At 45.7% G+C, this 24,836-nt stretch overlaps 1 protein-coding gene across 12 annotated transcripts in view; it reads right to left on the reverse strand.

The window, feature by feature from the left end:
* Positions 1–24,836, reverse strand: part of PALM2AKAP2 (PALM2 and AKAP2 fusion) — a 499,300-nt gene that overhangs the window by 167,824 nt on the left and 306,640 nt on the right. The window contains exon 1 of one of the 12 annotated variants that reach the window (XM_055087038.1): positions 1,670–2,283. The exons of the other annotated variants lie outside the window; for them this stretch is intronic. The gene's annotated coding sequence lies outside the window, so the exon portion shown is untranslated. Of the gene's footprint in view, positions 1–1,669; positions 2,284–24,836 lie in introns of those variants that run through there. 12 annotated transcript variants of the gene reach the window in all.

The raw sequence follows: 24,836 nt of genomic DNA on the forward strand, positions 1-24,836 counted from the left end.
GATGTATGAGGGCTGGTGATGCCTAGACTGTGGCAGCCCTTTTGTGACCATGAGAACAGCAGGTAGATGACAGAGATGACCCCCTCAGGATGGAAGAACAGAAACATGGAAGTAAGCTGAGCCCTTGAGGATGTCATCGTGCTGTGAAATTAAATCACTCCAGGCAGGCCCACAACTGGATTTCTTATTGTGGGCAATTATATCGCCTCCCTATTACTTAAGCCAACTGAGATAAAATTTTCTGTTACTTGTAGCAAAAGCACTCCAGGAAGCTATTAGATTGTTTGTATTCTTTGACACAATAATTCATTTTGGAGAAGATATATCAAAGTTCTGACCAAAAGATTAAATATTTTTTATCCCAAGCTAGAAAATGCAGTGACATGTGTACATGAAAAATCACATTATGAAAAAGAAAAGCAGATATAAAAGGATACATGCACAATCCTAACAATGTAAATATGCACATGGCTTCTACCAAAGATCAGAAGAAAATCCAACTTCATAGTGATAGCTTATCAGTAAATGTTCACTAGATTCTGTTTCTATAAATTATTACTCCAGTTGAAATCTTTATTTTAAAGTCTGTGAGAAAGGAGACTGCATCAGATCCCAAATAGGAACTTTTGCACAAAATAAATGGCAGAGAAAGGTCTATTAAGGAGGAGTGGCACGTGTTTTAGGAAATGTTTCTAGAACAAGTCACTCCATGTCAGTGATTTGGAGCTTTCTCCCTTGATGTAATTACCCATTAAAATAACCCAAATGTATGAAAGATCTTTTCAAAAAATGTCAAACACACAGACTTCAAAGAAGATAAAGGGTAGGATTATAAAGCAGTGAGGAAAGAAGACTAAGGAAAAACAGTGTGGGAGACGGTCACCGTCTCTTACTCAATGAATTTCTGAAAATATGTCATAAGCACAGCCTGAGGCATGCTTTAATTGGCACAAACACAAGGGAAATAGAAAATCTAAGTCGGAGAGGCTGTCGCAGTGAGAAAACTGTCTGCATCTGCCTGAACAACAGAGAAAACGTTGGGTAGGGAAAAACCGGACATAAAGGAAACCTATCAAATTCATATCAGATGGAAAGGCTATTGGAATATTTTTGGGTTTGTTTGTTTGTTTTTTGCTGTATGCGGGCCTCTCACTGTTGTGGCCTCTCCCGTTGCGGAGCACAGGCTCTGGACGCGCAGGCTCAGCGGCCATGGCTCATGGGCCGAGCCGCTCCGGGGCATGTGGGATCTTCCCGGACCCAGGCACGAACCCACGTCCCCTGCATCGGCAGGCGGACTCTCAACCACTGCGCCACCAGGGAAGCCCTGGAATATTTTTGTAGTGGGCAGTTACAGAGCTTTAATTTTGGAATTCCTCTCTTAGGAGCCACCACTGAAACTGAGTTTGGTTATTCATAGTGCTGACAATTAAGACAGATCAGAAAATCAAGGCCAAGCAAATTACTGTCATATTGGGAAGTTCGCCATAAACTGCAGAAAAATAATTTAAGAAAACACAAGTACATTTCATCGAATGCACTTCCCTCCCCCCCAGCCCCCCACAAGCTTTCACACAGCATCCTGTCATTCAGTCTCTCAAACATTGACTCAAGGAACACATTATGTCAAGGACTTATTAAACATTAGCTTTCTTTTTATTTTGAACCGTACCTTAAGATTAATTGTTTTCAGATCTGGGTTTTGGTGCGGGGATCAGATTTCTTTTGAATTTGATGAGGTATTACCAGTTGAAGCCAGTTTAATGGGTAAAAGAAATGTCAGGTTGTGCAGTTAGAATAATAATAATAAAAAAAACTCAGAGAGTTAAAAGACAAACATATTTTACATAGAGGAGAAAAAGCATACATACATTTCACCTCATTATAGATAGCAAATGTTTAGTGTAGGAATAGTCTACCGCTGTGCCCTGTTTTCTAAAAAGTTAATATACTAAATATCCAAAGTTGCAAAGCATGCATTTTTTTAATTCTAAAAGGAGCCATCTTGTATTGTCTTTAAAAAGGTCAGTTTTTTATGGAAATAGACCTTTGATTTGCCATAATTACACATATAGGGAGATTTTCAGGAATATATTTGTGACTTAAAGACCCAATTAAGAGACCGACGTACTTCACTATACTAATTTCTTTTAGCCACCCCAAATAGTATGATTAAAAATAGAGGATTAAGGATCTCAGAGTGAACAGAGAATTTAGCTCCAAAAAATGGTCAAGACTGACAAGAAGGATGAAGTCATATAAATACTAGATGAATTTTTAGTATCCCATCAGAACTATTTCTTCTTAAATGATTCTTCACCTTGATACTGAAAAAAGATATAAATTAGGGTGATTTATGCAATAAATTCATATCTCAATACTCGTTTTCTGAATAAACAATTTCCTAGATGCCACCAGCCACTCTGACTCACAGTTTTAAACTGAAATACCTTGTGGAAGATACATCCAGAGAGCCTGGCCTCAGACCAAACCGTGAGTCTCCCAGTAACAAGGGTGTTTCCTGGTCTCCGGTCTCTGAATGTCACACCACAGGGTTCTGATTGGTCCCTAGATGCACTGTAAGGCACAGGTGAGACCCATAAGAAGATCAGAGCCCACAGTATGCTCTCAGCAAAATGGGCAGAGTTGGAAGTTGAAATAAAGGCATCCATACAATGAAATATTATGCAGGGGTGTGTGTGTGTGTGTGTGTGTGTGTGTGTGTGTGTAAGTTCACATGTACGTACTGACATGGAAAACTCTCCAGAATATGTTAAGTGAAAGAAAAAAAGGTGCAAAATATTGTATGTAGTATCATACTTTTGCTGTAAAAAAGGGAAGGGAGTGGAAATATAGTTTTGAATTTTATTATATTTGCATATAGGAACACATTGATAAAAATCTACTAAAAGTGGTTCCTTTTGGGAGGTGACAGAGGAAGGAATAGGAAACATGCATTCAAAATAAGACATCCCAAGGGGTACCTTTGTATAATATTTTGATTTTGAATCACGTGAATTTTTCAGGTAGTAAAAACCAATTCATTCGATAAGAAACAAACTCAGCAACACTCTTCCCATATTGCAGTCTGGGGTGATAAATTGTTAAAATATTCTAAGCCTGATTTTCCTAGTTTGTAAGCTATTTCAAATGCTGTTTTATACACGGGTTACTTTGAGGGCCACTGAATTAGATTCAAGAATGTTCTCAGAATCAAAATGGCTGTTCCCTACTCATGCTGGCGCTGGCCTTGGGCATTTTAACAGCCACTTGCTTACATGCCTGCTCTAACAGAACTGACTCTTAATAGATAATCAATTAAGGCAAAAGGACCTCACTGAAGCACAGCAAGACAGCTGTGAATATCTGCCACTGAGTGTAAAAAACAAATCCAGGCAGCCGTGGAAGAACCTTCTAAGCTGCATTTACATCATTTGGATCTTGTATTTTGCCATCTTACTTACATTTTGCGATGTTGGTTTCCATTTCTGCAAGTCACCCGAAAGTTTTTGTGGAATTCAGGCATTAAGAAAATAAGAACAGACAGACGGAGCGAAGAGGAAGGGAGAGAAGGAAGGAGGGAGAAAAAGATGAGAAAACATCAATAGTGAGAACAGTGAAAGAGGGGAGAGATGGCACAGAAAAAGAAGGGTCAGTAGAGGAGAATCGAGAGGGAAAGGGCTTCTATTTTGTATTATGTATTAACAAAAGCCAATTCATTCACCAGGTGTTCAGAACCATGAACATATTTTGTCAAAGAAACAAATTTAGGTTTCCAGGCTAGCCCACAAAAGCCTGTTGAACTTGAACATGGCTAGCCTGAGAGCAGGGGTGTCGTAGAAGAGTGGCCACTCTCATCCATAGGAGAGATACCGTTTTCTCGTGCATTCCTGTGGGCTTGAAGGGTTGTAGGGAAACTTTTGAAGTAGACAAGCCCATTTCTAGTTCTGTGCCTTTCTTCCATGTCTTGCCTCCCTTTCCCTAGAATGAATGGGGTCTGGTTTCATGAGGCTTGAAAACCCTCATGGAGCCGATAGCCGACTGCTTCTTCCTTGTATAAAACCAAACCAAACCAAAACGGAACAAAACGAAACCAAAATCCCCTCCTCCATTCACCTTCCTTGTCTCAGTGAGATGTTAGGGAGAAGTTTGCTAAGTTATATTCGTGTATTAATGATTAATTAACCTGTTCAGGAGCGTTTCTCCGATCGGAACACCTCTATGAAAGCTCTGTGGCTGGTGGAGGCAGGCCTCGGCTGGTGCCATCGCCCCAGACCAGCTCCTGCCATTCAAGGCTGCCCTCCCTCTGCTACCGCTCTGCCCTCTCCACCCTTCAAGGTCATCCCAGCAGCTTAGAGGCAAGTTCAGTTGTGGTTAATAACATCCGTTTGCAACCGCCCACGACATCCTGCACTCACCAGTAAACAGTCAATAAATACTTGCTATTTGACTGGGTTCCAGGCACTTTTACTGCTTTACATTCAAAGTGGCTTTGAAAAGTAAGCAAAGATTAAATTCGTGAAAGTTTGGAAGTGAAGGCAGAAAACCTGAGTTAGGATTGTGTTCTGGGGCTTCACTGGAGGTGCAGTGGTTGAGAGTCCGCCTGCCGATGCAGGGGACATGGGTTCGTGCCCCGGTCTGGGAGGATCCCACGTGCCGCGGACCGGCTGGGCCCGTGAGCCATGGCCGCTGAGCCCGTGAGCCATGGCCGCTGAGCCTGCGCTTCCGGAGCCTGTGCTCCGCAGCGGGAGAGGCCACGGCAGTGAGAGGCCCGCATACCGCAAAAAAAAAAAAAAAAAAAAAAAAAAAAGTAACACAAGATGGATTGTGTTCTGGCCATTTACTGTGAGACCCTGCACAAGTCTACCTTCAGTTTCCTCATTTGCAAATAAATAAAGATTTACTAAGCACCTACTCCATGCCTGGCACCCTTCTATGTACTTTATGTATACTGAAGTCTTCACTCTTTATAACAAAGCTATGGGGTGGGATACGATGCTTATAGTCCTTCTAGCTTCAGATCTAGGTTCTTAAAGACTATAAGGCCCTGCCTGTCAAGTAAATGAAATAATGGTTGCGAAAGTGCCTTATACATTATAGAAATGGGTATAGATGCTACTGAAATGTCAGAGATGAAAGTAACGGACGTGGGAGTCAGAAGCAGGTGCGATGGGGACATGAGCATGCGTGGTGAGGCCTTTCCACACTTTTAGGAGCAACCCAAAGATACCTGTTTCTCATCTCTGTCTTTCAAAGAGCAGCCTGCTCCCAGGGGAGGCCTTTGGTTGTCCAGGCCTGTCTGAGACCCGGTAGGAGAGTTGAATTCAGGTGAGGAATGTATTCAGCGCACAGATCTAAACCATATTCCCTAATCAGCTTCACCAGGAAAAGCTCACTGTGCCTTATCTTTCAATCAATTCTGAATTTAAAGGGGACTTATGTCCTTAATTATCATTCCCCAAATGCAGCAGTATCACGGAAAACTGGCAAAATAAATGTTGTTCCTCTTGTACCCCTTTCCTTTACATGAAGAGTTGAGCTGGTTTGCCCATTAGTTCCATTTGTGGGGATAGCTCATGTACTGCACCCTTGTTGTGTCCAAGCACGTGCTGGGCATTGAGGAAACATAACAAAAGCAGTGACCAAAAGGAAGTTCCTGGGAAGACAGACACAGAGAATGGTAATGCCAGTGTGGAAAGCACAAAGATGGCGCTAGACAACTTGAAACCTGGTTTGCTATACTTCTGCAAAGGTTGGCTGCAGGAGGGCTTCCCTGGTGGCACAGTGGTTAAGAATCCGCCTGCCAGCGCAGGAGACACAGGTTCGAGCCCTGGTCTGGGAAGATCCCAGAGGCCACGGAGCAACTAAGCCTGTGCGCCACAACTACTGAGCTTGCGCGCCACAACTACTGAAGCCCACGCGCCTAGAGCCCGTGCTCCGCAACAAGAGAAGCCACCGCAATGAGAAGCCCGTGCACGGCAATGAAGAGTGGCTCCCACTCGCCGCAACTAGAGAAAGCCCGCGTGCAGCAAAGAAGACCCAACGCAGCCAAAAAAAAAAAGTTGGCTGGGGGAGCACTATTGGTATTCCTATTGCAAGACAAGAAATGGGTGATGTGTATCCCCACACTGACACACAAAGTTCCTGAAGCCACAAGGCCCCGCAGATTCTTCCTTTGCCCTCATGGTCAGACTCTTAAAATAGGAGACCTGGGGCAGAGAGGCACGTGGAGAAGATAGAAAGGGAAACAAGAAACCCGATGACACCTGCCTCCTGTCTTCAGTTTCACCATCCACCAGCTCACCACTCAGAGAAACGGAGTCAAGTGTGTTCACAGTGACACAGTCAAATGGCTTGGGAGGATTTGTAATGATTGCATTCTTTCTTTAAAAAGCTCTAGAAGCCACAGCTTAGGATAGCAAGGAGTCCCAGGGAGAATGCCAAGGAAGTCAAAGGGAAGGATGTGAAGGGATGGAAAAAGAATCTCTGCTCCAGGATCCAGAGTGAGCAAACAGAAGGCCACAGGGCAGATTAATCGTTTTCCATGAGATTCCCCTGCATGGAGGATGAAAGACTTGGACCACAAAAGCCTGAGGTTCTGGAGGAAGAAAGTCCTCACATGGCATCGTAAGGGGGATGGGGCAGCCGCTAGCCAAGATGCAGAGATGCTCCTTCTTAGGGAGCTTTACAAACAGCTCTTCTGTCTTTTTTTTTTTTCTTTCCTTTTGGCCATGCCCCATCAGCTTGTGTGATCTTAGTTCCCCAACCAGGGATTGAACCTGGGCCACGGCAGTGAAAATGTCAAGTCCTAACCACCGGACCACCAGGGAACTCCCCACAAACAGCTTTTCGAGTGACTGGCTGAGGGGGGATAAGGTTGAATGCCACCTTAAGTCATTCCAGTAAGTTCATTGTGTGCGGGCATGTTATTCAACACAGGGTGGGTGCTCAAAATTGGCTGGTGGCTGAAGAAATAAGCCCAGCCAGAAGATGCCAGGTTTTCTCAATGCATTTGTGATACCCCCTGCAATGCCTCCTGCTGTGACCCACAGAACTTCCCGCCCAGCTTCGCCGACTTCCACGGCATGTCTGGGCCTGCTTTCTAGACTGTGAGCTCTGGGAAGGCTGGGGCTTTCCTTATTTTCCTCTCTCAATCTGCTACAGCCGCCAACTCCGTGCCTGATATTGAGAAGGCGTGCACCCTTCCATCCACCCACTCACTTACCTGCGGGGCTTTATTTTTTTCCCAGTATCTCCTCCACCGATTTCTGGGACATGCTCCTTCACTCATTCCAACATTATGGTTTGAGGGGGACTCTAACATCCTCTAAAACACCTGTCCCGTCTCATCCCAGATTGGACATGGGTAGACATCCAAAATGGTCCAGGGATGGACACCTATCCAAGCTGGGCCACTGAGTGCCCTTCCCAGAAGCCGGGAACTGTGTCTCCTTGTCCTCGGTTTGAGGTGGGACTGAAAACAGCGGGCTGGAGAGTGAATGGCAGCCAGCTATGTGAAGAGAGCCTGCCTGAAAGGATGCTGCTGACACCCAGAAGGAAGCAGAGGCAGGGAATGCAGAGCAGAGGCCAGTGGCATTTGGAGCCCTCGATGGGCACGCCTGCAGCCCAGCTGCACCCTCCCCCTTCCTGTGACCAGGCTCTGTGAGTGTGTAAGTGCCCACTTTTCCCAGACCATCTGTTCAGGTTGGGTTTTGCCACTTGCCACCCCGAGACTCCTGACTAACACATGGAAGGAATTACTATTTGGTATAATCAGGCCCCTGTGGAGCCTCAAGAACCACCGGTAAGCACGTGAGTGTTGTGCTCCTCCCCCTCACGTTGATGGCTGGAATTTGCATCAATCCAGGAAACACATCAGACTTGCAACAGAGGTGGAGGGACACAGGGCTGCCTGATTCTGCAGAAGCACCAGCAATGTGGGTAGAGGATTAAAGTTCACAGGAACAGAAAGCAATACTAAGAGCCTGGATAATTCAGAAGCTCCATGCAAGTACCAAAGAAAAGAAAGGTAAATGGAATAAAGAAAAAAAAAAAGAGAGGTTGAAAGCTCATCAGTGGGTTGATTCTGATCTATGTACCAAGAAGGAAGAAACATTTTTTTGCCACTATCTAAGTGTTTGTGCTTCCCAGGGCAGCCTAGGACAGCAGCTATTTTATTGTTGCTAAAAGTCAACGGAGCTCGGCAGTTCTCAACGTCTGGTTCCAGGACCAGAGCAGCAGCGTGACCAGGAACCTGTTAGAAATGCAGATGATCAGCTCAGCCTCAGACCTGGCAAATTAGATTCTCTGGGGGTGAAGCCCAGCCATTTGTTTTAACGAGCTCTCCACGTGACCCTGATGCACAATGAAGTTTGAGGAGCACAGGCCAGTGTTTTGGCTAAGTGTGCAGCTCTGGTGCCAGGTTCTTAGGTTTCACAGGGCCCTGGAGCTGTGCACTGTGGTGTTCCCTGGGTTTACGGTCTGGCTCAGCCACTTACTACCCATGCAGCCTCGGGCAAACTGCTTAACCTCTTCAAGTCCCAGACTCTACATGTGTAAAACAGAAATAAGAGTAGTAGCCACTAACTAGTTGATTTGAGGATTTCATGAGATAATATTCATAAAGTACTTAGTTCGGTACCTAGCACATAGGATAAGCCATCCATAAATGTTGGTTATTTGTATTATTTTGCTGCTATTCTGATTGCAGGGCAGGGCCTGGGTACAGGAAAGCCAGAGAGGACCCCTCCAGAGGGTTTGCTCTTCTAAAACACTCATTACCACCTGTATTTATTTTTTTCTGTCTAGCAAACTCCTACTTATCCTTCAACACCCTGCTCAAGATCACCTCCTCTGTGATGGCTTCCCAGAGTTCATACTTCCTTCCTCAGGGCATCCTTCCTCAAAGCCCTCAGGCTGCCTGGAGATGACCCCTGGCTCTTCCCCTTTCTAGCTGTTTGATCTTGGAAAAGCTTCTTTGCCTTTCTAAGCCTCAGTTTACTCATCTGGGGAATGGGATGAATTAATTGTATTTACCTATAGGATTGCCAGAGGGGATTAAATGAGGCAAAATGTGTAAAGGTACAACAGTACCGGGCATACAGTAAATGCTCAATAACTGTTAGCTGTGTCTCCTGGTGCCTGTCCCTCTGTAGGTACAGGATGGATGAGGGAATGATGAGTGAGTGGATATGGGGCATGGCCAGGTCTACGGTGAGGTGAGGGAGGGCTTGCCTCAGGTATAGAACTTCGGGGGACACAATACACTCAGTTCCAATAAAAGTTGGAAGCGTCCCAATTAAAAAAAAGGTTTCAGTAAAACTTTATCTACAAACACCGGCAGATGGTCCATGGCCATACTTTGCTAACTTTATTTTTTTCAAATACTGCATTAAAATATGATTTGTCTTGAGTACTGAGGCATAGGGCATGGGACACCAGGGTTGACTCTGTTCTTTCTCCCCTGGCGGACCCTGAAAACACAGGCCCTGCTAGAGAACCGCATCCAGCAACCAGCAATGTGGAGCTCTTCCTGCTTCCCCATCAGCCTCAAGGTCAGCAAAGAGGCCGGGGTGCACTTTCTGCTTCCTGCCCGTGGCCGGGGGCTGAGTCAGTCTGCTCAGAATGGGCTCCCTCCTAAACTCAAGACAGAGGTTTGTTTTTTTTTTTTTTGCGGTACGCGGGCCTCCCACCGTCGCGGCCTCTCCCGTTGCGAAGCACGGGCTCCGGACGCGCAGGCTCAGCGGCCATGGCTCACGGGCCCACCCGCTGTATTATATATAAATGTTATAATCTGCTTCTTTCAAATAATGTCATATCATGACTTTTTCTCATGTCATTCAACATTCTTCATAATTTTTAGTGATTTTCATTGTGTTGTGCCATAATTTACTTAATAATCCTCAGACATTTGGGTCATTTCCAAATTTTAGATATAATTGACATCTATGAGAATCTTTATAGATTCCCAGAGGTGAAATTACTGAGCCAGAATGCATACACATTTATTTTAAGACTTTTGATATTGTTCTTCAATATAATGCCACCAGTAGTAACAGTGCCTATTTCCCCAAATCCTGTCAGTACTGACTACTGTATATATTTTTCCTTTTATTATTATTGTGAGAGTTAGCCTATTAGTTTTTTGGGTTAGGAAGGATTTTTTGTTTGTTTGTTTTCACTAGAAACTATTGTGGAGCTGGTTAAAAGACATTTTTGAAATCTTTATTTTTAGAAAGGGAATTGGTTAATTGACAAAAACAGATACAAATTTATGTCTTGAAAACACCATAGCCTTAAAAATAATTTTGATGGAAAATTGACAGAATATATAGTTTGGTATTTAACAGAGCAGACGGTATGTCAGCAGCTGTTGTTCATGTTTTTAGACCTGTACACTTTCCATTACAGAAGATTTTTGAAAAATCATGTGCCCATATTCAGAATCAGAACACAAATGGTCTGGTTGGCAGCTTTACCTTGCTGCTTTGTAACCTGTTTCAGTTTCTTTTCTAGATGAACACCAAGCTACCAAATAAATTACCCTGCATAAAGAACCCTGAGGTGAGGGGTGGGAATAGAAATACCCTTCATCCAAAAGAGGATCTTTGTTCCTTAATGCTCTGGTTATAAATGATGGAAATGGTAGATGCATAATCATGTAAAAACCTTATCTGAATTCTACAGACAAAGAATACTTTTTCTTATAACGTCTTCCTGACTACTTTTTAGGATATCAGTGCAATGGAGGAAGAAAAGGATCAGCTCATTAAGAGAGTTGAACGTTTGAAGAAAAGGGTAAGGCAAGAATTAGCACTGTAAGACTTTGGCCCCAAGTCCCAAGGACTTGCAAAGATTTAGGAATGCAAATAAAGATTAAGCAAGGCATGAGTGTACATCGGAGGCTGGAGTCCAATACATTGATGGAAAGGGAATCTCCCTAGGCAGTAGTCCAAAACTTGTTAAGGACCTGGAGTCTGTAACTTCAGTGTCATCTCTAGGGAATACTGTTTACCAAAAGGAAATGATAAGTGGATGTCTGAGTCACGTGACATGCTAATGTCTTTCTTAAACCTGATAGTAATATATGCTATTTATTCCCTCACTGTAGGTGGAGACAGTTCAGAATCATCAACGGATGCTTAAAATAGCAAGGCAACTTCGAGTTGAGAAAGAGAGAGAAGAATTTCTTGCACAACAGAAACAGGAACAAAAGAATCAGGTACCCACATAAAAGTTAATATTCTCATTGTGAAAGAAGTAGTTCCTGCTGATCATTCACATGTAAAGAAGATTTTTTAGAATTGTAGAAGTTCACGTTTCCCTTTGTTAACATGATGAAATACTATTTTTTTTTTTTTTTTTTTTTTTTGCGGTACGCGGGCCTCTCACTGTTGTGGCCTCTCCCGTTGCGGACACACAGGCTCCGGACACGCAGGCTCAGCGGCCATGGCTCACGGGCCCAGCCGCTCCGCGGCATGCGGGATCTTCCCGGACCGGGGCACGAACCCGTGTCCCCTGCATCGGCAGGCGGACTCCCAACCACTGCGCCACCAGGGAAGCCCAAGACAGAGTTTTCCAGCTGCAGTTTTTAGATCAAATCAGAAGAGTATTTATACATATTCAAACACATAGCCACATCCATCCATATATTTATATAGGTTTGGCTTTGGTATGTTCTAAAATTTTCAAGGATGTACATGTCCATAACAAAGCTGAAAACAGAGACACCTCTTTCCAAAACACAAGTGTTCCCATTTCCGATGCCTTTCTCATCTCGAGCGGGACAGTCCGAGGCCGTGCCAGCTTTTTGCGGGGGATTTTGCCTCATTAAGAAGCAGCCTGGGGGCTTCCCTGGTGGTGCAGTGGTTGAGAGTCCGCCTGCCAATGCATAGCACACATGCCATCTTTGCTGGAGGGGCAACCGCTTACTACCTGATTGCTTGTGCTGACAGAGACAGGCCTAATTCTGGGGTCCATGTTTCCGTACAGCGGCAGCTGTGAGAAGAAAGGGGTTTTTTCTTACAGTGATGGTACACTTTGCAAACCGTGGCAGGGGATTTCTTTCCTTCTCCTTTTCATTAACGCAACTTGAAAATGGAAGCCATTTACGGAAGTGAGAGCTGTGTGCTTTGGTTGCTTGGGCCAGGTAAACAACATGTGTCACTGTGCTGATTCAAAATCAGACCAAATCTGGGTTTCCCTTTCTGTCTTGGGCTGACTTTGAAGTCACCGGGTCTTTGCTCTTCGTGGCAAGCATGGTTCTGAGTGTGTCCAAGGTGAGACAAAGCCCCCCGGAGAGGCTGATAGGGTTTGGATCAGACACGATCGCAGCAGCCCTCCACACAGCCATTGCCTCGGCAAGGCCTGTTAGCAACAGGTCGGGCACATTTCCATCGCTGTCGAGCTCCTGGGCGTGCCCTTCAGGGTTCTGAACCCAAAACTGTCCTTGGCACGCCTCCTGCCAGGCATGGCCTTGACAAGAGCCATGTCCCACAATGCTCTTGCTCTCAGCTTCCGAACTGTCATCAGAGACGTGCCTCCACCCGGGTTTCTCACCGTGCCCTGATCTCTCTCTTGGTTGCTTGGACCACTCATGCCTTACATCCTTCTTGTTTGCCTCTCTCCTCCACTGGAATCTAGACTCCAGGAGGGCAGAAATAGCCTCTGTCTTGTACATCACCATGTTTCCAGTGTCTGGCACAGTGCCAGGCACATAGCAGGTGCTTAATAAATGTTTATTGAATGACAACATCTATATGAAAAGGAGTCTTCAAGAAGCTTGCCCAGGCCAAGGCTGGTTACACACCACTGGAACCCCTAGGCCGGGCCATCTCCTCTGTTCACCTGCAAACCACAGTCCCTTCTCCTAAGCTGGCACAGTCCTTCACATGGGGGCCACTGTTGCTCCTACACCATCAGCTTGTTCAAAAACTACCCAGAACTAAGAAGGAAAGAGAAATGTGGTGTTGGGACACTTGGCACGGGTTTAGTTCCCTCTTCTGGTCTACACCTACATTTGGCTGAAATGAAGCCTGCTGACCTCATGCTTGCAGGTGGGAACCCACCAACGACTTCGACCCTGTGAAGATTTATTTCTATGCCAGGCCATCCATTAAGCACTGATGCTATTCAGAGGTGCTCCAGACGTGGCCCTCTGTCCTTAGAAAAGGAACAGGTGTGCAAACAATTTGCCAGCTCACAAGGCTTTCTGAAGAAGGAGTACAGCAGAGAGAATGATTAGATGCAGAGGAGAGATGAACGCTGGCTGAATATCAGGGGCGGCTTCAAGGAGTAGGGCGCGTGGAAGCCCGGCTTGGTAGAATAAGCGATCTTTCCACAGGCAGGCTGAGAAGGGCCTCTGGGAGGACCACCACGCTCAGGGTAGCACTGCTGGGGCAGGAAAGCACATAGAGGATCCTTTGCCTAGAAACGCAGGTTGGAACTAGATTTGGAGTCTAAATCCCAGGCCAAGAAGATATGATTTTACACTCTTTAAAAATGTATCTTGAGTCTAGTCTTAAACACCCTGCCCAGGAAGGGCTCACAATTCAAGTGTTTCTTGAATGTGTGGGGCTTTCAAGACAAAAGCCTCGAATGGCCTGAGGCTTGAAAACGCTATGGGGGCAAATCAGCACAGAGGACGAACAGACGTCCCCTTTCTGTAATGAAGAGTTAAGGATGGATACGCGTGACTGTCGGAAGCTCAGCATGGGTTAGAAGATTGATTCATTCACTGGACAGATATTTATTGAGCACTTACTGTGTGTGTGCCAGGCATGGTTCTAGGCATTTGGGAAATGTCAGAGAATAAAAATCCCTGCCCCCCTGAAGCTTTCATTTAAAGGGAACTTAAGAAAAAATTATTTTTGAAGTATAGTTGATTTACAATGATTTACAATGTTGTGTTAGTTTCAGGTATGTAGCAAAATGATTCAGTTATATATATACAGGTATGTATATATATATTCTTTTTCAGATTCTTTTCCACTATTACAAGATATTGAATATACTTATTACAAGATATTGAATATACTTATTACAAGATATTGAATATACTTATTACAAGATATTGAATATACTTATTACAAGATATTGAATATACTTATTACAAGATATTGAATATACTTATTACAAGATATTGAATATACTTATTACAAGATATTGAATATACTTATTACAAGATATTGAATATACTTATTACAAGATATTGAATATACTTATTACAAGATATTGAATATACTTATTACAAGATATTGAATATACTTATTACAAGATAGGAGTCTTCAAGAAGCTTGCCCAGGCCAAGGCTGGTTACACACCACTGGAACCAGCTTCAAGTCAGGCAACCCTGTTCATTGCTGGCTTCATCCTGGGCAAGTTAGTTAGCCATACCAAGCCTTAATTTTCCACTTTGTAAAATGGAGATAATAATAACCATCTCATAGAGTTATTGTGAGACTAAAATTAGATACACAGACCATATTTTATTTTGACAGACTATTATTATTCCCAATTATTTTCTGCTTTCCCAATAAGAGGATGATATGTCCCCACCCATTACCAAGAGACTTGGCAGTACTGCCCTATGGGAGGAATATACTTCCCTACCCTTTTGATGCAAAGCTTGGTCACATGATTTGCCTTGGCCAGTGGAGTACAAGCTACACATGCCACATCCAAGCATGAACTTTAAGAGCTATTGATGGTTCTGTTATTTCTTTTTCCTTCTGTCATGAGAATAGCATGTGCTGTATAGAGGCGGCTCCTTCTCCCTGGGTCCTGGCATGAAGATGCAGAGCTGCAGGCACCCCACATCCAATATGAAGCATAAGCAAGAAAGAAACCTTTGTTGGGGTTGTTTGTTACAGCAGAATGATCTAGAGAAGAAGCTGACTGATACACAGCGCCTGGCACAAAGCAGGGGTTAGTAAACCTCTGTGGGATAAACGAACACACTGGGATACCTCTACCAGATCAACTGCTCCAGCACTTTGGGTTTGTTTGGGTGTGACATTCAATCACTAGAATAAATTCAAGGTGGCATTTTGTGGCATAAAAGGAAAGTAGACTTTTTTTTTTTTTAATGGGATGCAAAGCTGAACCATTCTATTAGGGCAGAGCAGTGACTGCAGCCTAGAAACCTCATCCAGAGCCTCCTTCATGGACTATTCATTCCAACTAACAGTAGTTTATATTTATTAAGTCTTTTTGCTGATGTTTATCAAGCCGTTCTTGGACAGCAGTGTGCCAAGTCTGGTTTTACACCCTGTAAACATGTTACCTTGTTTAATCCTCACCGCTGTGCTGTGAGATACAGGAGTATAGGAAGGGCATGTGGTGCCTGCGGTGATGTAGTGTCTGCGACCCTCCCCACAACACCTTTTGCCAGAATTTGCAACAATTAGCATCTTTGTGGCACTCCCTAGACTGGCAGTGGTCACATGTCCCCTCTCAGCTTCCTCTTCATTATGCCCCTAGCAGGGGAGGTACTAACATTACCCACATTATACAGATGAGAAAACTGAGGCTTTGGAAAGTGAAAAACATGCCAAAGGTCATCCAGCCACGCGGCAACGGAGCTCGGAAAGCAGACGCACCTGCCTTCCGAGTACTAAGCCCTAGGCCGGGCCATCTCCTCTGTTCACCTGCAAACCACAGTCCCTTCTCCTAAGCTGGCACAGTCCTTCACATGGGGGCCACTGTTGCTCCTACACCATCAGCTTGTTCAAAAACTACCCAGAACTAAGAAGGAAAGAGAAATGTGGTGTTGGGACACTTGGCACGGGTTTAGTTCCCTCTTCTGGTCTACACCTACATTTGGCTGAAATGAAGCCTGCTGACCTCATGCTTGCAGGTGGGAACCCACCAACGACTTCGACCCTGTGAAGATTTATTTCTATGCCAGGCCATCCATTAAGCACTGATGCTATTCAGAGGTGCTCCAGACGTGGCCCTCTGTCCTTAGAAAAGGAACAGGTGTGCAAACAATTTGCCAGCTCACAAGGCTTTCTGAAGAAGGAGTACAGCAGAGAGAATGATTAGATGCAGAGGAGAGATGAACGCTGGCTGAATATCAGGGGCGGCTTCAAGGAGTAGGGCGCGTGGAAGCCCGGCTTGGTAGAATAAGCGATCTTTCCACAGGCAGGCTGAGAAGGGCCTCTGGGAGGACCACCACGCTCAGGGTAGCACTGCTGGGGCAGGAAAGCACATAGAGGATCCTTTGCCTAGAAACGCAGGTTGGAACTAGATTTGGAGTCTAAATCCCAGGCCAAGAAGATATGATTTTACACTCTTTAAAAATGTATCTTGAGTCTAGTCTTAAACACCCTGCCCAGGAAGGGCTCACAATTCAAGTGTTTCTTGAATGTGTGGGGCTTTCAAGACAAAAGCCTCGAATGGCCTGAGGCTTGAAAACGCTATGGGGGCAAATCAGCACAGAGGACGAACAGACGTCCCCTTTCTGTAATGAAGAGTTAAGGATGGATACGCGTGACTGTCGGAAGCTCAGCATGGGTTAGAAGATTGATTCATTCACTGGACAGATATTTATTGAGCACTTACTGTGTGTGTGCCAGGCATGGTTCTAGGCATTTGGGAAATGTCAGAGAATAAAAATCCCTGCCCCCCTGAAGCTTTCATTTAAAGGGAACTTAAGAAAAAATTATTTTTGAAGTATAGTTGATTTACAATGATTTACAATGTTGTGTTAGTTTCAGGTATGTAGCAAAATGATTCAGTTATATATATACAGGTATGTATATATATATTCTTTTTCAGATTCTTTTCCACTATTACAAGATATTGAATATACTTATTACAAGATATTGAATATACTTATTACAAGATATTGAGTATACTTCCCTGTGGTATACAGTAGGTCCTTGTTTATGGAGGGAACGTTTTAATAATAGCAGGCATTACTATTTGCCAGGCATGACTCTGTGTGATCACCCACTTATTAACCCATCCAACAACCCTATGAGATAGTACTGTTATCTGAATTGTCCAGATGGGTAACTGAGGCTCAGAGCTGCTAACTCCTCCTGGGTCAAGGCAGTCAGTGGCAGGGCCTGAGCACATGACCCGGCAGGGTGAGCCAGAGGCTGGCTCCAGACCCCTGCACTGCCTGCCCATCTGCTGTATAGGCAGTTGTAAAGGAGGCTGAATTTTAGTTTCTTGGCTCACTGGTGAATGGCTGTCCCTGCTTCCAGCTTCTACTTTCACCCCTTAAAGAGTCTACATTTGACAAAACTCCACATTTTTCGGGGTGAGGAGACCCTATTTCCCCTCCCCTCTAAGGCAGTCTTCCTCAAAGTGTGTGTGACCCACTAATTTCTGCCCGTCCACAGGTGGTTATCCCTCTGTGATGAGGTCAGTCTAGAAATGGAGAGAAGATATTTAGAAACTTCTAGCAGTCTGTTGAATCTAAGAAGAAAAAAATTGGTACCTGTATTCTCACTGATATTTTTTCCCATTTCATTTTTCTAATAAAAATAATTTACAAAAGTATTGTTCTGGGATGCATTGGAACTTTAAAAAGAAGAAAATACAATCTGATCCATCACCACAGATGGTTAGAGAAGCATTGTTCTCGGGAGTTCAAGTTCTCAGGGCTGGGTGGACTGCATCCCCAAGAACAGAGAGACTCTATTGGCATGGTCCAGGAAACATCTGGGTGGGTGTTTCCTATGTGTCACCTTCCTTTCCAGTTCTAGCAGCTGGGTGGGTTTTGGGTTCTTGCTGGTGAAGAGGAGGGATTGTGGGAGAAGCTGCTTTTTGGTCAGTGGTCCTTCAGGTCTTTTGCAAAAGCCAAAATTCATGAAGGAAATTATACCAGGCCTGAGCTGGAGCCAGAGGAGAGGTCAGTTTGGCTGCAGCTGGGGAGGGAGGAGAGATACAGGACAGGATACTGATGCTATGTGTATGCAGGGAAGCTGGATGCCGAGTCCAAGGGCTCCCAGCCTCTGCCACGGCTCTTGTCCCCAAGCATGGCTCAGGAGCCGTGCACTTTAGCCCTAAAGGCATTGTGAGGGCCGGGGTACCACACAGAAGTGAGGACCAGGGATGGTGGGCCTATCCCCCGGTGAGCGTGGCACCTTGGCAGGAGTCTGGGTCCAAGGGACTCCCAAGAATGCCTGGGATGGAATGCCTGCCAGGCCAGCAGCACTGAAACTCAGAGTCTATCATAATTTGATTAAAAGAAAATAAGTGTTATTTCTTGCTCAGGAGTTTGTGGACTAATATTTCTACCTGCTACCCTTTGGGAATGAATTTAGGAGTGGTGGTGAATGAGAAAGACACTGGCAGGTTAGGATGGGGGTGGGGCGTTAGGTGAGAGCAGGCTCAGGGGCCCAGATGTGGGAAAGCAGAGGGTGTGGAAGGAGCCACAGGCTGTCCTCTCTGGCCCAGACCACAGCGGTGGAGCTGCCCAGCCTTTGCAATTATTATCCCTTCTGCCTGGAATAATTCTCAGCATGGCCGCTTTTCTAGTTTTTCAGGTGTCAGCTGAAAGGTCCCATCTTCACAGAGCTTTTCTGGGAGGGGTGTGTGTGCGTGTGTGTGTGTGTGTGTGTGTTCGTGCGTGTGCACGTGTGTGTGTGTATGGTGGGGTGCGTGCAGGGAAGAACTGTCAGATCACAGGACCTTTCAACTTGCAATCCTACCACTGTTCAGTTGCTTCTCTGTCACTGTTTTCTCTTAGCCCCTAATTCCGCAGTGTCCTTCAGGCTCTGTCAAGCTCCAGAGTTTTGTAGCCAGGACAGGAATTGGGTCTAGAACCACTTTCTGAAAACCTGGGCATCTTGTTCCATCTCTGGAGGAAATCCTGAGATTCCTCCCGTGAAGACAGATGGCTAGCCACAGCCTTTCCTCCTGGGCATTTGAAAGTGAAACACAGCTCCCCGGCAGCCCCGGAAAATCACATCTGCACTCCCTGGGGCCTCCCTCCCCAGTGGCTTTGCACTGGCTGACATCACACACAATCCCAGGGTTCGGGGGATGGGGATCTGGTAGGAGGAGGAGATGCTGAAGGCTGGATGCAGAATTGGAGGCTCCTCTTTCTGAAACCTGCATTGCCCACCGCAGCCAGGGCACTACCACACCTGCCAGGTTGGCTGAAAGACAGACATCTGTCTTGGCGTAGTCTTGATCGTTTCCTGTTGCCGATCTGGCTAGAAATCCCCAGAGAAAACCTTCCCCTCAGAGGTTTGGTCCCTTTGGCTCTGTTGAGGCTATAAACCGGAAGTGGAGAGAGCAGCTTAGAAAGGAGATAGCATGAGAATCAAAATAGCCACTGCTGATCTTTTCTCCTGAAATTCCTGTTTCAGTTTCCCTTTAGTATAAGTCAAGAGGGAGGTTTTCCAGTAAATCCAGGCCTCCCACAGTCCCCTGGCCCTCAAGCTTCAGCACAGACCACACCCCCAGGGCCACAGGGGTCCCTGAGTAGACAGAGGAGTCCCTCCCTCCTTGGGAGCGGTGCCTGAAAGGCCAATCCTGGGAAAGGTTTCCAGAATTCCAGACCTCAGAGCCTAGGTCCTAACCCTTTTCCCGTTCCTTCATTCATTCATTCATTTGTTCATCCAGTAAATATCTATCGGGTCCTTTCTGCGTGCCAAGTGCTGTGCTGGACCATTGCACTAGGACTATTACAGAGAAAGGGGACAAGTCCTTGCTTTCAGGAAACTTACAGTCAAGTGATGGAGATAGATACCCACATATCCACACGCCCTCCTGCCTGCTGCAGGAAGAGCCCCGTTTGACCCACACATCACCTCAAACCCATGGATTTAAACACAACCATGTCAGCTTTCCCCGGGACACTCCGTCCTCAGCTTTCTGTTCCTGCCAGAACTTCCTTAAGCAAGTCCCTGTGGAGATTTTAAGACATATCTGCAAATCCTTTGATATTTCTCCCTCCAAGACACAGAGCCTAACTGCCCTCCGCTATATATGGGCTAGCCATTTTTTTTCTTTTTGATCCTTGTATGTACCATATTTTAATGTTTAGGCATCCAGTCATTTGGCCTAACCACTCAAGACAGTTATTGGTCACCTGCACTATGTTCTGGATCAGTGATGACTACATGCTCCTCTAGCTGATGTGAAATGTGCCTACCCCTTCCCTGGATTTCTTGTTCAACCGCAAATAACCAACAATCATTGAGTTGCAGGCACTTTGCTGGGCTCATTCACGTACTCGATCACATTTACCTTTCAGATCTCCAAAGAAGAAAAACCTTTTACAAGATGTAGAAATGGAGGCTCAAAGTAAAATGATATGCATGGGAGTTCCTGTCCAGTAAATGGCAGGGTTGTGATTTCAATTCTGGCATTTTAAATCCAAGACCAGGGCTTCCCTGGTGGCGCAGTGGTTAAGAACCCGACTGCCAATGCAGGGGACACGGGTTCAAGCCCTGGTTCGGGAAGATCCCACATGCTGTGGAGCAACTAAGTCTGTGCACCACAACTACTGAGCCTGCACTCTAGAGCCTGTGGGCCACAGCTACTGAAGCCCGTGTGCCTAGAGCCCGTGCTCCGCAACAAGAGAAGCACTGCAACGAGAAGCTTGCGCACTGCATCTAAGAGTAGCCCCCACTCACCGCAACTCGAGAAATCCACGTGCAGCAACGAAGACCCAACACAGCCAAACATATAAATAAATAAATAAATTTATTTTTTTTAAAAAATTAAAAAAATTAAAAAAAAATAAATCTAAGACCAGCACGGCCCTCAGGCACACAGCTTTTCATTTAAAAGTACCTATTGGGGGGGCTTCCCTGGTGGCGCAGTGGTTGCGCGTCCGCCTGCCGATGCAGGGGAACCGGGTTCGCGCCCCGGTCTGGGAGGATCCCACGTGCCGCGGAGCGGCTGGGCCCGTGAGCCATGGCTGCCGAGCCTGCGCGTCCGGAGCCTGTGCTCCGCAACGGGAGAGGCCACAACAGAGGGAGGCCCGCATACCACACACAAAAAAAATAATAAATAAATAAATAAATAAAAGTACCCACTGGGTCACTTTTTCTCTCATTTCTGTTTTGTGAGAACATTTAAGATCTAGTCTCTGAGTAACTTTCAGGCATATCACTCTTCTTGGATTGTATACTATATATATTGATATGTAATATTTAAGTGTCATTTACTATAATCACCATGCTGTGTGTTAGAGCCCAACCTGCTTCTAATGAATAGAAAATGGTGGAAATGACGCTGGGTGACTTTGGAGGCTGGGCTAGGAGAGGTGACACAGCTTCTGCCTGGCTCCCTGTCTGGGGACACTTGTTCTCGGAACCCAGCTGCTGGGCTCTGAAGAGCCCCTTGTCACCTGGAGAGGCCACAGGTAATGTTCTGGCTGACAGCCCCAGCTGAGGTCCCAGGGCACGGCAGAACCAACTTTCAGACAGGAGCGTGAGGGAGCTTCAAGGTGACTCAAGCCCCAGTTACCATCTGACGACCGCTCCATGAGATCCTGAGCAAGAACTGCAGAGCTGAACTGTGCGAGACAATAGTAACAATAACAACGACGATAATAACAGTAATAATAAATACTTGTTATAGTTTTAAGCTACTAGCTTTGGGTGATTGGTAATACAGCAATGGATAACCAGAACAGTACTCTGTCCTGGAAACATTGGTGGACCTCGATTCCTCTACAGCCTTGCTGCTCACAGAGTGGCTGGTGGACCAGCAACATTGGACCACCTGGGAGCTTGTTAGAAATGCAGACCCCTGGGCCCCACCCCGTAGCTCCTGAACCCAAACCCGCCTTTTAACAAGATGGCCAAATGTTTCACAGGCATGTGAAAGTTTAAGAAGTTTAAGAAGCACGGCTCTGCAATATCTTTTTGTAAAAGACATTATTTTAAAGCAATGCTTTAAAAAATTCAAATACAAAAAATAACGTAACCAACCCCGACATACCTACCACCCAGATTTAACAGATAATAATAGTAAACATATATTTTGTACCAAACACTATTTTAATTACTTTAACTTAACCTTCATGACAGCCTTGTGAGAGAGATGCTACTAGATCATTCATCCCTATGTTATAGGTGAGGAAACCAAGGACAGAAAGATTAGGTGATTTACTCAAGGTCATACAACTCATAAGCAACAGAGCTGGTATCTGAATACAGGGGGCCTGGCTCCAGGGCTAAGCTATTTTTTTCTAGACATTGAACACTTTGCCACCTCCTCCCTAACCCCCTGTATCTTAAGTCTATCAAGTCTCCCTTGAAATGTGTCTCCAGTTCACACCTTCCGTTTTTGCATGGATGCCATCCTACTTTATGTACGACTCCTGAAACACCACCCCATCCATTTTATACCTTGCCCCAGATTAATCTTTCTGTAAATACTGCTCCTGCCATCCTTCCTGCCCAAACATCTTCAGTGCCTTGGCTCTGCCTGGTGTCTAACTGGACTCCAAGGCCCTTGAAACCCGGCCCCATCTCTAGTCACCAACAGAAAACAGAACAGAACACAACAGCATCACCCGGCCTCCATCACAACAGACCGACCTTCCAGGTTTGCTGAAACATCTCCTCCTGCCTGGCTTTGTCTTTGCCTCCCTCCTCGCCTGGTCTCCTCACCCTACAAACCCCGTTTCAAATCCCACCTCCGGGGCAAATTCTTCCTTGACTGCTTTTATAGTATGAACCCCCACCCCTGAAGTCAATCAACACTAAGTAGCATCTTAATGTTTCCTTCTAGCTCTTTCTCTCTCTCTCTTCTTTTGGAGTATATCTTCAAGGACCGGGTACTGCACGAGGCATTTACTTTTTATTCGGCTACAACAGCCACAACATAAAATGTATTATTTTAACCCTTTTAAGTATACAGTTCAGGGGCATTAAGAACATCCACAGTGGGGTGCAACCCTCTACACCCTATTCCTGTCTTCTCCACGGTCCCTGGTAACCTCTATTCTACTTTCTGTCTCTATGAATTTGACCAGTCTAGGTACCTCATATAAGTGGAATCATACAGTATTTATCCTTCTCTGTTTGGTTTATTTAACTTAGCATAATGTTTTCAATGTCCATCCACGTTGTAGCATGTGTCAGAATTTCATTTTTGATGCCTGAATAATATTCCATTGTATGCATATATCACACTTTGTTTATCCATTCACCTGTTGATGGACGCTTGGGTTCTTTCCACCCTTGTCTAGGGATGGCTATTGGGAATAATGCTGCTCTGGACACTGGTGCACAAATATCTGTTCAAGTCTCTGCTTTCAATTCTTTTGTGCATGAAGCCTTTACAGTTTTATTCTCAAAACAAATCTGTGTGGGGCTTCCCTGGTGGCGCAGTGGTTGGGAGTCCGCCTGCCGATGCAGGGGACACGGGTTCGTGCCCCGCCCGGTCCGGGAGGATCCCACATGCCATGGAGCGGCTGGGCCCGTGAGCCATGGTCGCTGAGCCTGCGCGTCCGGAGCCCGTGCTCCACAACGGGAGAGGCCACAGCAGTGAGAGGCCCGCGTACCGCAAAAAAAAAAAAAGAAAAATCTGTGGTAGGGATTGTTCATTCCACTTCACAGACGAAGTAAATGAGGGTTCAGGGAAGTGAAGTCACTTGTTGAAGGCCACGTGTCTGGGGCTTAAATATGATTTTCCCGAGGATTCTGATTTCAACATGATTTTCCTGAGGATTCTGATTTCACTAACAAACACTTTTCCTAGAACAGATGAGGATCTAACTTAGTAAGGATTCTATAAGTCAAGGTTCAATGTGTGATCTCTGTTAATGCTGATGGTAGTGACAGTGGCCAGAAACAGGTATAGAAATGACACTCCACGTCCATCAAAGGTGGGCTGGTAGCTTCTCTTCCAACATGAATCTGGGCTCTAAGCCTCTTGATGCATTAATTAGGCCTGAACACACTCTTGCCTTGAAGAACTAAATCTGCAGCACCTGGGGAGACCTCTGTGGCCTGAGAGTTATTTGCCTAATTAGGAGGAGTTTGGCGTAGAGGGTTAAGGAATAGAAATAGCTGCACAGTTTGCTTCCAGAACAAAGTGGTGCTCAGATCCATAACCCCTGGATCTGAGGCAGCTCAGGTGCACTAAGATCTCAGTATGAGGGGGGCAGATGTTTAGGTGGTAGACAGGGGGACTAACCTTCTCAGTGTCACCAGGAATGAGGGGTTTCCTGGGATGCGAGCTTTCAGAACTAAAGCCAAGAAAGTCCCAGGCAAACCAGGATAAGTTGGCCACCCTAAAGATCATAGGGGGGAAAATTACTCTTGTATTTGTCCCTTCCTTTCTTATTTCCATTGGTTTAGACCCATAACCTCCTAGCTGGACCCTCCTCCTAGCAGTAACCCCTAACTGGCCTTCCAGCCTCACTCTCTGTCTACAGCTGTCCCTTTGGCAAACCGCGGCTCTGATTAAAAATCTTCAAGGTTTTTCCCCATCAATTATTCAGCACAAGGGCCATAACAACCAGATAGGTCAGGTCAATGAGGGACACAGCCATAGTGTAAGACATTAGGAACTGGTGGGGACTGCAGCCAGGCTCACCCCAGACATTTCTGAGCCTGGGAGCAAGTATACAAATGGAGGACCACACACAGTACGTCTCAATGTTTAAAAGTTGGAAATCAAGGGGGCTTCCCTGGTGGCGCAGTGGTTGAGAGTCCGCCTGCCGATGCAGGGGAACCGGGTTCGCGCCCCGGTCTGGGAGGATCCCACATGCCGCGGAGCGGCTGGGCCCGTGGGCCATGGCCGCTGAGCCTGCGCGTCCGGAGCCTGCGCGTCCGGAGCCTGTGCTCCGCAACGGGAGAGGCCGCAACGGAGGGAGGCCCGCATACCACAAAAAAAAAAAAAAAAAAAAAAAA

This window comes from Physeter macrocephalus, chromosome 9 (genome assembly GCF_002837175.3).
Source record: "Physeter macrocephalus isolate SW-GA chromosome 9, ASM283717v5, whole genome shotgun sequence".
Lineage (NCBI taxonomy): Eukaryota > Metazoa > Chordata > Mammalia > Artiodactyla > Physeteridae > Physeter > Physeter macrocephalus.